This window comes from Trachemys scripta, unplaced genomic scaffold (genome assembly GCF_013100865.1).
Source record: "Trachemys scripta elegans isolate TJP31775 unplaced genomic scaffold, CAS_Tse_1.0 scaffold_26, whole genome shotgun sequence".
Classification (NCBI taxonomy): domain Eukaryota; kingdom Metazoa; phylum Chordata; order Testudines; family Emydidae; genus Trachemys; species Trachemys scripta.
Genome location: NW_023260511.1, coordinates 263093 through 273675, shown reverse-complemented (window position 1 = coordinate 273675; position 10583 = coordinate 263093). Strand labels below are relative to the sequence as shown.

At 44.9% G+C, this 10583-nt stretch overlaps 1 long non-coding RNA gene across 1 annotated transcript; it reads left to right on the top strand.

Moving 5' to 3' along the window:
• Positions 1–2396: 2396 nt before the first annotated feature.
• On the top strand, positions 2397–8297 carry LOC117870365. Its single transcript, XR_004643973.1, has 4 exons — positions 2397–2479; positions 3717–3743; positions 5152–5178; positions 8277–8297. It is a non-coding gene; the product is annotated as an uncharacterized LOC117870365 (long non-coding RNA).
• Positions 8298–10583: the final 2286 nt, after the last annotated feature.

Sequence of the window (10583 nt, the reverse complement as noted above, 5' to 3'; positions counted from 1 at the left end):
GGCGGGGGGGGGGGGGGGGGCGGGGGTGGGGAGCCGGGGTCGGGGGGTGCGCCGGTCCGGGAGCCGGGGTCGGGAGCCGAGGTCGGGGAGTGAGCCGGTCCGGGAGCCGGGGTCGGGGAGTGAGCCGGGAGCCGGGGTCGGGGGGTGCGCCGGTCCGGGAGCCGGGGTCGGGAGCCGGGGTCGGGGAGTGAGCCGGGGGGTGCACCGGGCCGGGAGCCGGGCCCGTGGGGGGTGGTCGGTCGGGGCCAGCACCCCAGGGCCCGAGGCGACCCAGGCTGGAGCCACCGGGGGCCAGCCTGGGCCACGCCTCCTCCCCCCCCCCTTCCTTACCTGCTTCAGGCTTCCCGCGAATTAAATCTTCGCGGGAAGCAGGGGAGGGGGCGGAGACTTTGGGAGGGGGCGGAGTTGGGGCGGGGCGGGGGCGGGGCTGGGGGCGGGGGCGGGGCCCCGGGGAGTGTCCTCCATTTGGAGGCACAAAATATGGTAACCCTAATTTCTATAAACCTGCCACCCATGTGAGTCTATGAATTTCATACAAAAATAAAACCAGGGAACACAAGCTTGAGGCCTGATCCTGGAAAAACTACTGTGCATAGTGCTAACTGCCCTGGATAGTCCAAATGACTTCACTGGAATTTAACGCAATTACTCAGAGTTGTAAGCACTCTACTTGGGAATGCAGCTTGTCAGGTTTATTTTTATTTGATAAATAAAGGGGGAGGGATAGCTCAGTGGTTTGAGCATTGGCCTGCTAAACCCAAGGTTGTAAATTCAATCCTTGAGGGGGCTACCTAGGGATCTGAGGCAAAATCAGTACTTGGTCCTGCTAATGAAGGCAGGGAGCTAGACTCAATGTCCTTTCAGGGACCCTTCCAGTTCTATGAAATAGGTATATCTCCATATTTTAATCAAAATCTGGTCCTTATTAAAGGATTATTTAAAAAAAAAACATTTCAATTTTTTAGAATTTTCCAATTCTCAGCAGAATCTTTAAATCATTAAAACAGTCTGTTGTTTGATTTTCAAAATCTCTTTTCTATTTTTATTGGCTAATTGGTTTTGTATTACTGATTTTGACTGGTCACTATGACACATAGTACATTTTTTCAATATCAGAAATTTTCATTTAAAAATATATCTCCATCTAAAATCAAAATAATTTTGCTTAAAATATTTTGAGAGAAAATTTGGAAAATAAAACAATGGACTCATAAAACACAACAGAATGGAAAATGTTTTCAGATTTACCTGAACGTTAGTAGTATTTTGTTATGTTTTTCAACCCTCTCTAATTATTTGCAAGATCAGGTCTGTAGACATTTGAAAACAGAGGAACTATTCTTTAAATACAAATTCCACAATTTATGAGCATAAACATTTTGAGAAGAATAGTTTGACATTATCAATTCAAAATACTTTTATACATATTGAAGCATTCAATACAGGGGCGCTGGAACAGGGGGAACCAGGGGTCCATGGGCCCCTCACTTTTAAAAGTGTGCAGGCCAGGCCCACCCACTTTTTAACATGAGAATAGTTTGAGGGGCAGGAGGCCCTGTTGCCTCTCCAAACTGCAAGCCTTGGGCAGGCGCAGAGTGGCACAGGCAAGGGCTGCGCTTCACAGTCCCTGCCTATGGTGCCAACCTTTTCCCAGGTCTGTCCCTCTCAGTGGCTACACCTCTGCTCCTCCTGTTCTCCCCCTGAGTTCCCAGAGTCAGACTACCACCCAGGGATCGCAGGCTACTGTGGGGAGTCCCAGATCCTCCACCTGCCCTAGGTGCTGCTCTTGGGTCCCCTGGCTCCCCGTCCAGAGTAGGTGGAGGGTCTGGGGCAGGACCTCAGGGAAAAGGTTAGGAGCAGGGCGGAGCCAAGGAGGGGGTGGGGCCACAAGGATGGGGTCTCATCCCCTTTCCCTCCCCCCCCCCAACACACACGCTTCTACCAAAGTTCTGGGGTTCCTGGTTCAATAACATTAAGAACATAAGAACATGAGTATGGCCATACTGGGTCAGACCAAAGGTCCATCTAGTCCCATATCCCTGTCTTCCGACAGTGGACAGTGCCAGGTGCCCCAAAGGAAATGAACAGAACAGGTAATCATCAAGTGATCCATCCTGTCGCTTATTCCCAGTTTCTGGCAAACAGAAGACTATACATCATTGGTGCTTATTTCCACAAGTCTCAAATTGTTCATGAAGCATTTTATGTTTCTCGTCCCACCTCTTTTCTTAACCCTTCAGCTTCCTCTGTATTTAAATTCTTACTCCTGTTAACCAGGGATAGTATATAAAATGTGCACTGTGCTAATTGTATTTTCTACTTGAATAACAAAAGCACTTTGCAAACATCTGTTTTATTGTATCTCTCTGGCACCTCAACAATTTACTCAGCACTCCAAAATCTTTGATTCTTAATCTTATAGTCAAGCAGAAGGGGTCTACGAAAAAAAGATCAAAAGAAGAGGCTTTATTCATACAGGGTAATGTATTTCTCTTTCTTAAGTTATCCTTGATATGTTTATACTTAGTTTTGACATCTCTGTTTTAACTGGAATGCATTTTTCTTGCATGATTTTTATACGTATAACACTTGATCTCCTACCGTAATTTAAAGCATTTAATAAAGTTATTAAACAAGACAATTTATTTTTAATATCTATTTCGCTCATCAGTGGAATTAAATGTTTGTTTCTTCCTGGGAAATCTGTCTGCATTGCTGCTTACATGTTCATAGAATCATAGAATAATGTTATAGAATAAGACCTGTGCATCCTGTCTTTCTATATCCCAACCTATTTCCACCCCTTGCTTTGTTATAAATCAGGGAGGTGTGAGTATGTTCAGGGTCCTTGAACAGTATCCCCAGAGACACAAAGGGCAGAATAATGAATCTCACCCCGGGGAAAGGACAGAGTTCAGTGGACATATATAATCTTGGCCCCTTTGAGTTTGACGGTACTTTTGCCATTGATTTCAATGAGCCAGGATGTCATCAACAGTCAGTACATAATAACTGCTATCTCCCCTGAGGCAGTGTGGTCCAGTGTGGTGTAAGACCTAAGAAACCTCACTTCTGTCCTTGGTTTAATGACTGACCTTGGGCATGTCACATTACCACTCTGTGCCTCAGTTTCCCCACCCGTAAAATTGGAATAGTGACACTCCTTTCCTTTGTAGAGTGCTTTGGGATCTAAAGATGGAACACTCTAGATAAGAGCTAGGTGGTATTTGTATTACCCTTCAGGATCCTGTTACAGGATAGCTGCACTCCTGCCCTCTACAAGATCTCTTGGCTTTACCCTTTCAAGTGACAGGCCAGGGCCATTCCCATTCTAAAGGTGGAATCCCATGATTCTCCCACTCACAGACCAAGTTTCTAGGCCACAGCCCTCCCATTTACCCTTCATATTTCCTTAGTCGGGCCAACTGGGGTTGGCGTCTGCAAGACAATACTTTCCAGGTGCTGTGATCAGTATGAAAATGCAGGTGCTCCAGACAGCTCCTTCAAAACCATGTACTGTTTGTTTACCCATAGGAAGATAGCATTCACAGAAAGAGAGAGAGAGAGAGAAATAGAGTCAGCGAGATTAGTGATGTAACTGGTTATTTTCCTATCAAACATAATCTTCAAGAACATTCTCTGAGGTGTTTTGCATCAATTGTATATTACAAATCATTACATAGTTGTATATTAACATGTCATTCTCTCCCATGCAGATACTGAGAAGAAGGCGTTGGAATCAGGTACAGTAAAAATTACTGTCAGGGCTGAAAATTTCAGATATGGGTTTTCACGCTACGATTAATTAGAAACAGCGAGACATAAATACTGTGACATTTATCACAGACATTGCAACATGGCACAGGGGGCTCTGGAGTAGATGCCAGGGGGCTCAGGAGTAGATGCCATTAACTCCCTGTGTGACTTTATACAAGTCACTGATCCTTCTTGCCTCACCTTCCCTATCTCTAAATCGGGATAATATTACTCATCTGCTTCCAAGGAGTGTTGTGAGTATCTCTTTGTAAAGCCAGATGGATGCAATCTTTCCTATGCAGACGGATACTGCAAGACCTACATGCCACTCAAAATAGGACTTAAGTGAAACTTAAGTGACTTAAGTGGTATATAGGCATTATGTAGGCCCTCTACACTGGGTTGATTTCACCCTTATTAGTGTTAGAAGCCACCTGCAGTTTGGAAGAGCAAAGAAAAGCACCTGAAAGGGGAAACCAAACATCTAGCACTGTTCATTATTATTAATATTACTGTGTTTTAACTGTAGTATCTTAAAAGCACCTCCACACTATCAGAAATTAATTGCAAATCTTTCTTTGCAACTAAATCCATTTAGCCTTTCCTATCCCAGACTAGTTCATCTGGGAAAAAAGTGCTATAAATACATTCTACTTCAGTGGGGGGAGGAAGGAAGGAAGCAAACAATTCCCTAAGTTAAAAAGTAGGCAGTGTTCAAACTTTTAAATGTAAATAGGCCACGGTCTTATCTACAAAGTTTTGCCAGTCTAGCAGTCTAGTAGCTGAGGGTGTGCTATGAGATTTTATGAGATTGCTGTTAGTGTAGATGCAGTTATATTGGCAAAAAAGTGCTTGTGCTGGTATAGCTTATTTTATGTGGCTGAACCACAGTAAACTACATTTTTTTTGCCAGTATAAGTAGGGTTTTTGATGGCATAATCATGTTGTAACAATATCAGTCCCCTCATTCATATTGCTGTACCTGCAAATCACTCTAGATCTGCCCCACATAAGGCTATGTCTACCATAGAAATGCTAGAGTAGCAGAAGGGGTTCTTCAATCACTGTAGTAAATCTATCTCTTCAAGAAGCAGCAGCTAGGTCAATTGAAGAAATCTTCTGTCAAACCAGTGCTGTCTACACTGGGGCTTAGTTCAGCTTAACTATGTCCCTTAGAAGTGTGAATTTTTCACATACCTGAGTGACACAGCTGGGCCAACCTAACTCTCTAGAGTAGACCACCCTGAAATGTAACAATTGATTGTTTACCACTTTTATAGAGATCATTAGTTTTGTCTTTTTCTATCCAGAGAATCAGTGTATGCATTTCTCAGGATGAGCTGAAATTTCTGTTTTAAAATATCAAACTGGTAATCAAAGCTTTTTCTTTTACAGAGTGTCAGGAACTGCGGGAACGACTTGGTACGACTCATTTTGTATCATAGGCAGCGGGTTATATTCTTTTGTGGCGCCCGAGCTCCAGCAATATTCAGGGCCGGGGGCCCAACTCCAACAATATTTGGAGCTGGGTCTCTCCCCCGGCCCTGCCTGGAGCGGGCTCCAGCCCCCGCGGGTCTCCCCCCGCCCCCGCGTCCCTGCCTGGAGTGGGTCCCGGCCTCTGCCTGCCACACACCCCCCCCGGGTTTCCCCCCCTCCTGTCCTTGCCAGAAAGAAAGCAGCGCCGTGCCTCTCCAGTGCCTGCTTTTGCTGCCAGAGTAGCACATTCCTAGGTGGAGCCCTGCTCCCAGCAGCAACTGCTGTCTGCTGCCCCCGGGTCCTAGTGTACCCCATCCACTAATGGTAAGGCAGGCTGCCCTTACCCTGCCCTTCCACCCTAGCCCTGAGCCTCTCCAACGCCCCAAACCCTTCATCCCCAGCCAGAGCCCTCATCCCCCTGCACCCTAATCCTCTGCCCAGCCCTGAGTCCCCTCCTGGATCATGAACCCCTCATCCCCCGCACCCTAATACTCTGCCCAGCCCTGAGTCCCCTCCTGCATCATGAACCCCTCATCCTCAGCCCCAACTGTCATCCCTCCTCACCCTAATTCTCTGCCCCAGCCCTGAGCCCCCTCCTGCATCATGAACCCCTCATCCTCAGTCCCACAGCCCTCACCCCTGCACCTCCTCCTATCCCCAAACTCCCACCCAGAGCATGCACCCCCTCCCCCTTCCCACACACCCCCTCTTGCCCTCAAACTCCCTCCCAAAGCCTGCACCCCTCATCCCCCTGCACACCCATCCCCTGCCCCAGTCCAGAGAACTGCATCCAGCACCCAAACTCCATCCCAGAGCCTGCACCCTGCACTCCTCCTGCACCCTAATCCCCAGCCCAGGACCTGCACCCCAGACCTCCCCCCACCCAACCCTCTTCCCAGACCCTTAGGCAGGTGGGGGGGGGGGGAATGGAATTGGGGGGGGGCAGAGTTGGGGGGGGGGGCTGGTTCTGGGCACCACCAAAATTTCTACAAACCTGCCACCCATGTTTATGGTACAGAATTAATAAGCAGCTATAATCGTACAGTGTGGATTGCATTATGGGTAATTTGGAAACAGAGGTATATAAGGGGATTCTAAAGGTATTATATGAAACAGTGAGTAATAGAGAAGTTTATTCAGTATGCTTGCTAATCTTCTCCCCCCTCCATCCTTACTCTCAATGTGTGATCTAAAAACTAATTTAAAAGTTTTGGCTTTTTGGCTATAAATAAACATAACATTAAAACTACTGAACTGAGTTCCTTCAGACTTGGTTTAGTAACTCCTCAACATCAAGCCACGCTGTGTTTAAATATTATATTCTGTATCATGGCAAGGCACCTCCTTCATGTTGCTGGACTCAGTGCTTTTTGCAGGGAGGAGGGCTGGAATAAATCAGCCCCACTGCAGCTGGATGGTGTTTTGCGGTTTCTTTCTCACTATTTTCCAGGCAGGCCTCCAGGCAGGCCCAAGGAGTGCTCCTCTGCCAAACAAAAGAAATTCACAACTCAACACAAACCAAAGGGGAATGGCATACCTTTCCAGATCACCTATCTGGGGGGGAGGGGGATAGGTGGCCTTGTTATTGGACCCAGGGTGTCCATCCTTCCCTTAAAGAGGCAGTCAGGTAGGTAACATCCCATATGGGGAGAAGCGCAGCCTCCTACCCTGGAGAAGCCTTTCTCCCTGCTACCCCTAGCCCTGCTGTAGCAGTTTGTCTCTCCTCCTCTTTCACCAGAAGAGAGGTATTTAAAGGTCTCAGACAGCCTTTACTTGTCCCTAGTTGACCTGAACCTCATTTCAGTTTATAGCTAAAAGGGAATTTATCATTCTAGGGCTAATCATCTTCCTTCCATCACCCTTTTACAGCCATCCAGCCTGATTTTGTCACACTGTCACTTGTTTATGTAGGAAATTCCCATTTGTATTAAAATACACATGATTAATTGATAAACAATTTATAATCATATAAAGGGAAGTCCGTATTTTAAATCACCAGAAGAAAAGCAAAGTTTTAGCCTCCAGCTGTAATTCCGCATTTCCTGACTTTTTAATGCCTGATTTCTCAATCTCATCATTGCAATAATGATACTGATATCTGTACAGAATATTTTATATAACTTGCATTTAATTATGGCGTCCATCACCATAGCATCAGGATGCATTAAAGTAAATTAAAAACAAATACAATATACCGTCTGTCCTTTTAGCTGTCCATTTATGATAAGCCAATTCAAAATAAACCTGGCTCTGAGGAAAATAGCAGTAAATATTGTCAACAGTAAAATTAGCTACTGAATAAAGTTTACATTTTTTGAGCCAAAGGCATTGCTTTTACCACTATTACCCTAGGGGATTTGTCTAAATCTGGTAGATTCTCCCCAGTTCACCTGTTGGAAGAAGGCCCCTCACGCCTAACAGAAAAAGAATCTGAGAAATAGCCCAGCTCTCAGCACTGCCACCGAAAACACAGGGAAAGATGTCACTTTTCCCCTCCTCTTGGAGAGGAGCAGAATTTAGGGGAGACTTTCAGACTCCAGGGGTTGAAATGGGAAAACAAAAAGCAGTGGTGCTCCTCTGAGTTCCAGCCACTTGGGGCAAACTAGTGATTTGTGTAATAATGAATAAATCTGTAGAACCAGTGAATAAACTGCATTTATTTTGGAATTCTGGGTCCCTCACCTGTGCTCTTACCACTAATTCCTCTCTCCTGGGACTAAATCTATGATTCCAAGCCTCTGAGCAGCCAATGGAGATGAGCTACAGCAAGTACTGAAGCTTTAACTGTATATAATAAAGTGATCATTGATTTCCCTTTTGTTTTTCCCTTTAATGTGTTTCAAGCAGCCTTTGTCTCTTGCTCACTCCTTTGAGATTTTCAGTGAAAAGAGACAATCTAGCCCTCAATTTGAAAACCTGTATTTCTGCTGTATAAAAACTAAATTAGTTTAGTCTTATTTTTTCCTGCATTTCTGGAAACATCCAGTAAACTGTGCCCCCCCCCCCCTAATAAAAGTAAATAATACCAGATCTTTTCATTTCAGACAGAACAGTCTCAGAACTGGGTAAGTCAAGACATTTTTTGCATCATGTTTTTTATATATAACATTGACACCCCAGACAGAGGGGTGTCAGTAGCAGCAGGGTTTGAACCTGGAGTTCCATGCAGAAGCCTGGGGGCCCAAGCTAAACGACCTAGTTCCTTAACCAAGCCTATACAGGCTTTATCAAGTTCTAGGTGCTTAGCCAGCTTTAGAGGGGGGCAAACGATCCCTCACTCTCACAGACCTTGGCAGACAGGCCAGTCCTCACTTACAGACAGCCCCCCAACCTGAAGCAAATACTCACCAGCAACTGCACACCACATCACAGAAACACCAACCCAGGAACCAATCCCTGTAACAAACCCCATTGCCTACTCTGTCCCCATATCTACTCTAGCGACACCATCATAGGACCCAACCACATAAGCCACACCATCAGGGGCTCATTCACCTGCACATCTACTAATGTGATATATGCTATCATGTGCCAGCAATGCCATGTACATTGGACAAACTGGACAGTCTCTACGCAAAAGAATAAATGGACACAAATCAGACATTAGGAATGGTAACATACAAAAGCCAGTTGGAGAACAGGTCAATCTCCCTAGACATACAATAACAGATATAAAAGTAGCCATCCCTCAACAAAAAAACTTCAAAAACAGACTTCAAAGAGAAACTGCAGAGCTACAGTTCCACTCCATGCATCTGATGAAGTGGGTTTTAGCCCACGAAAGCTTATGCCCAAATAAATCTGTTAGTCTCTAAGGTCCTACAAGGACTTCTCGTTGTTTTTGCTGATGCAGACTAACACAGCTACCACTCTGAAACCTGCAGAGCTACAATTCATTTGCAAATTTAACACCATTAATTTGGGCCTGACTAGAAACTGGGAGTGGCTGGCTCACTACAAAAGTAATTTTCCCTCTCTTGGTATTGACCCATCCTCATCAGTTATTGGGAGTGGACCACATCCACCCTGACTGAGTTGGCCTTGTCAGCACTGGTTGTCCTCTTGTAAGATAACGCCCTTCTCTTCATGTGCCAGTATATTTATGCCTTATGCCCAAATAAATCTGTTAGTCTTTAAGGAACCACCAGACTCCTCGTTGTTTTCATTAGAGTTATACTCACCCCCTGACCACATGGCTTCTTGGGTCTCTTGGATGTCAGTTCTCTCCTTTGTGTCCAGCTGTTTTACACTACTGAATAATTGTTCCTACTGTTGGACACAAAGGTTTTAGCCTCCCCATTTATTCTAACAAGTTCCATGGTTGTCTTGCCTCCAAGACCCTGATGGCAGACTGTCAGCACCTTTCATTATAACAATATTCACTTTCCTTTATACAGCACTTTGAGATCTACAGATAAAAAACATAACATGAGAGCTAAAGAAGTAGTATAGCCATAGGCTGGTTCTGAAGCTCTTACTCATTGCAAGTATTTTAACTGGAGTGAATGGGACTTCTCCTAATTAAGGACTGGACAAACTGGCCAAATCTGAATTCTCACTGTCTTGAGTTCCATTAACTTGGTGATTCTTCTTTTGCAGATTTCAGGAAGGCTCGGAGCTACATGGGTGAGTTTATCTCTATAATTGGACTGCCCCCTTATTAGGGTTAATTTTCCTGACCCTGAGGGAGCAGGAGATGGCAATGACATATGAAGGACTGAGGGACTTAAGGGATGGATATGAAGGCAGGGTCTATGCTAATAGCAGATACTAACCTTTGGGGGAGGGATAGCTCAGTGCTTTGAGCATTGGCCTGCTAAACCTAGGCTTGTAAGCTCAATCCTTGAGGGGACCACTTAGAGGTCTGGGGCAAAATCAGTACTTGGTCCTGCTAGTGAAGGCAGGGGGCTGGACTCCATGACTTTTCAGGCTCCCTTCCAGCTCTATCAGGTAGGTATAACTCCATATTAAAAAAAAAAAAAAAACATTTGGAGGGAGTCTTTATTTCTTATATATTTAACTTATAGATTCAAAAAGCTGGTATTTGTACATCCATCAAATATGAAGTGTATATTTATGTTATTTTTAATCAAACTAATGGGATCTATTGATAATTGTGCAGCGCCTTCAGCACAGATCCAGTGGTTTTCGTACACTAAAATAAAGAAAAAAGTTTCAAGTGTATCCCTGATGTGGGGGTACCACTAGCTTGATTCAGGAAGTAAAGGCTGGACTCTAGTTTCCTATCACAAGTAAAACAGAGGAAATTGTTACTTAATATGTTTGCTTTAACATTAGAAGCTATTCCTTTTACTTCTCAGGACTTCCTTTGATATTGAGATCCGACTAAC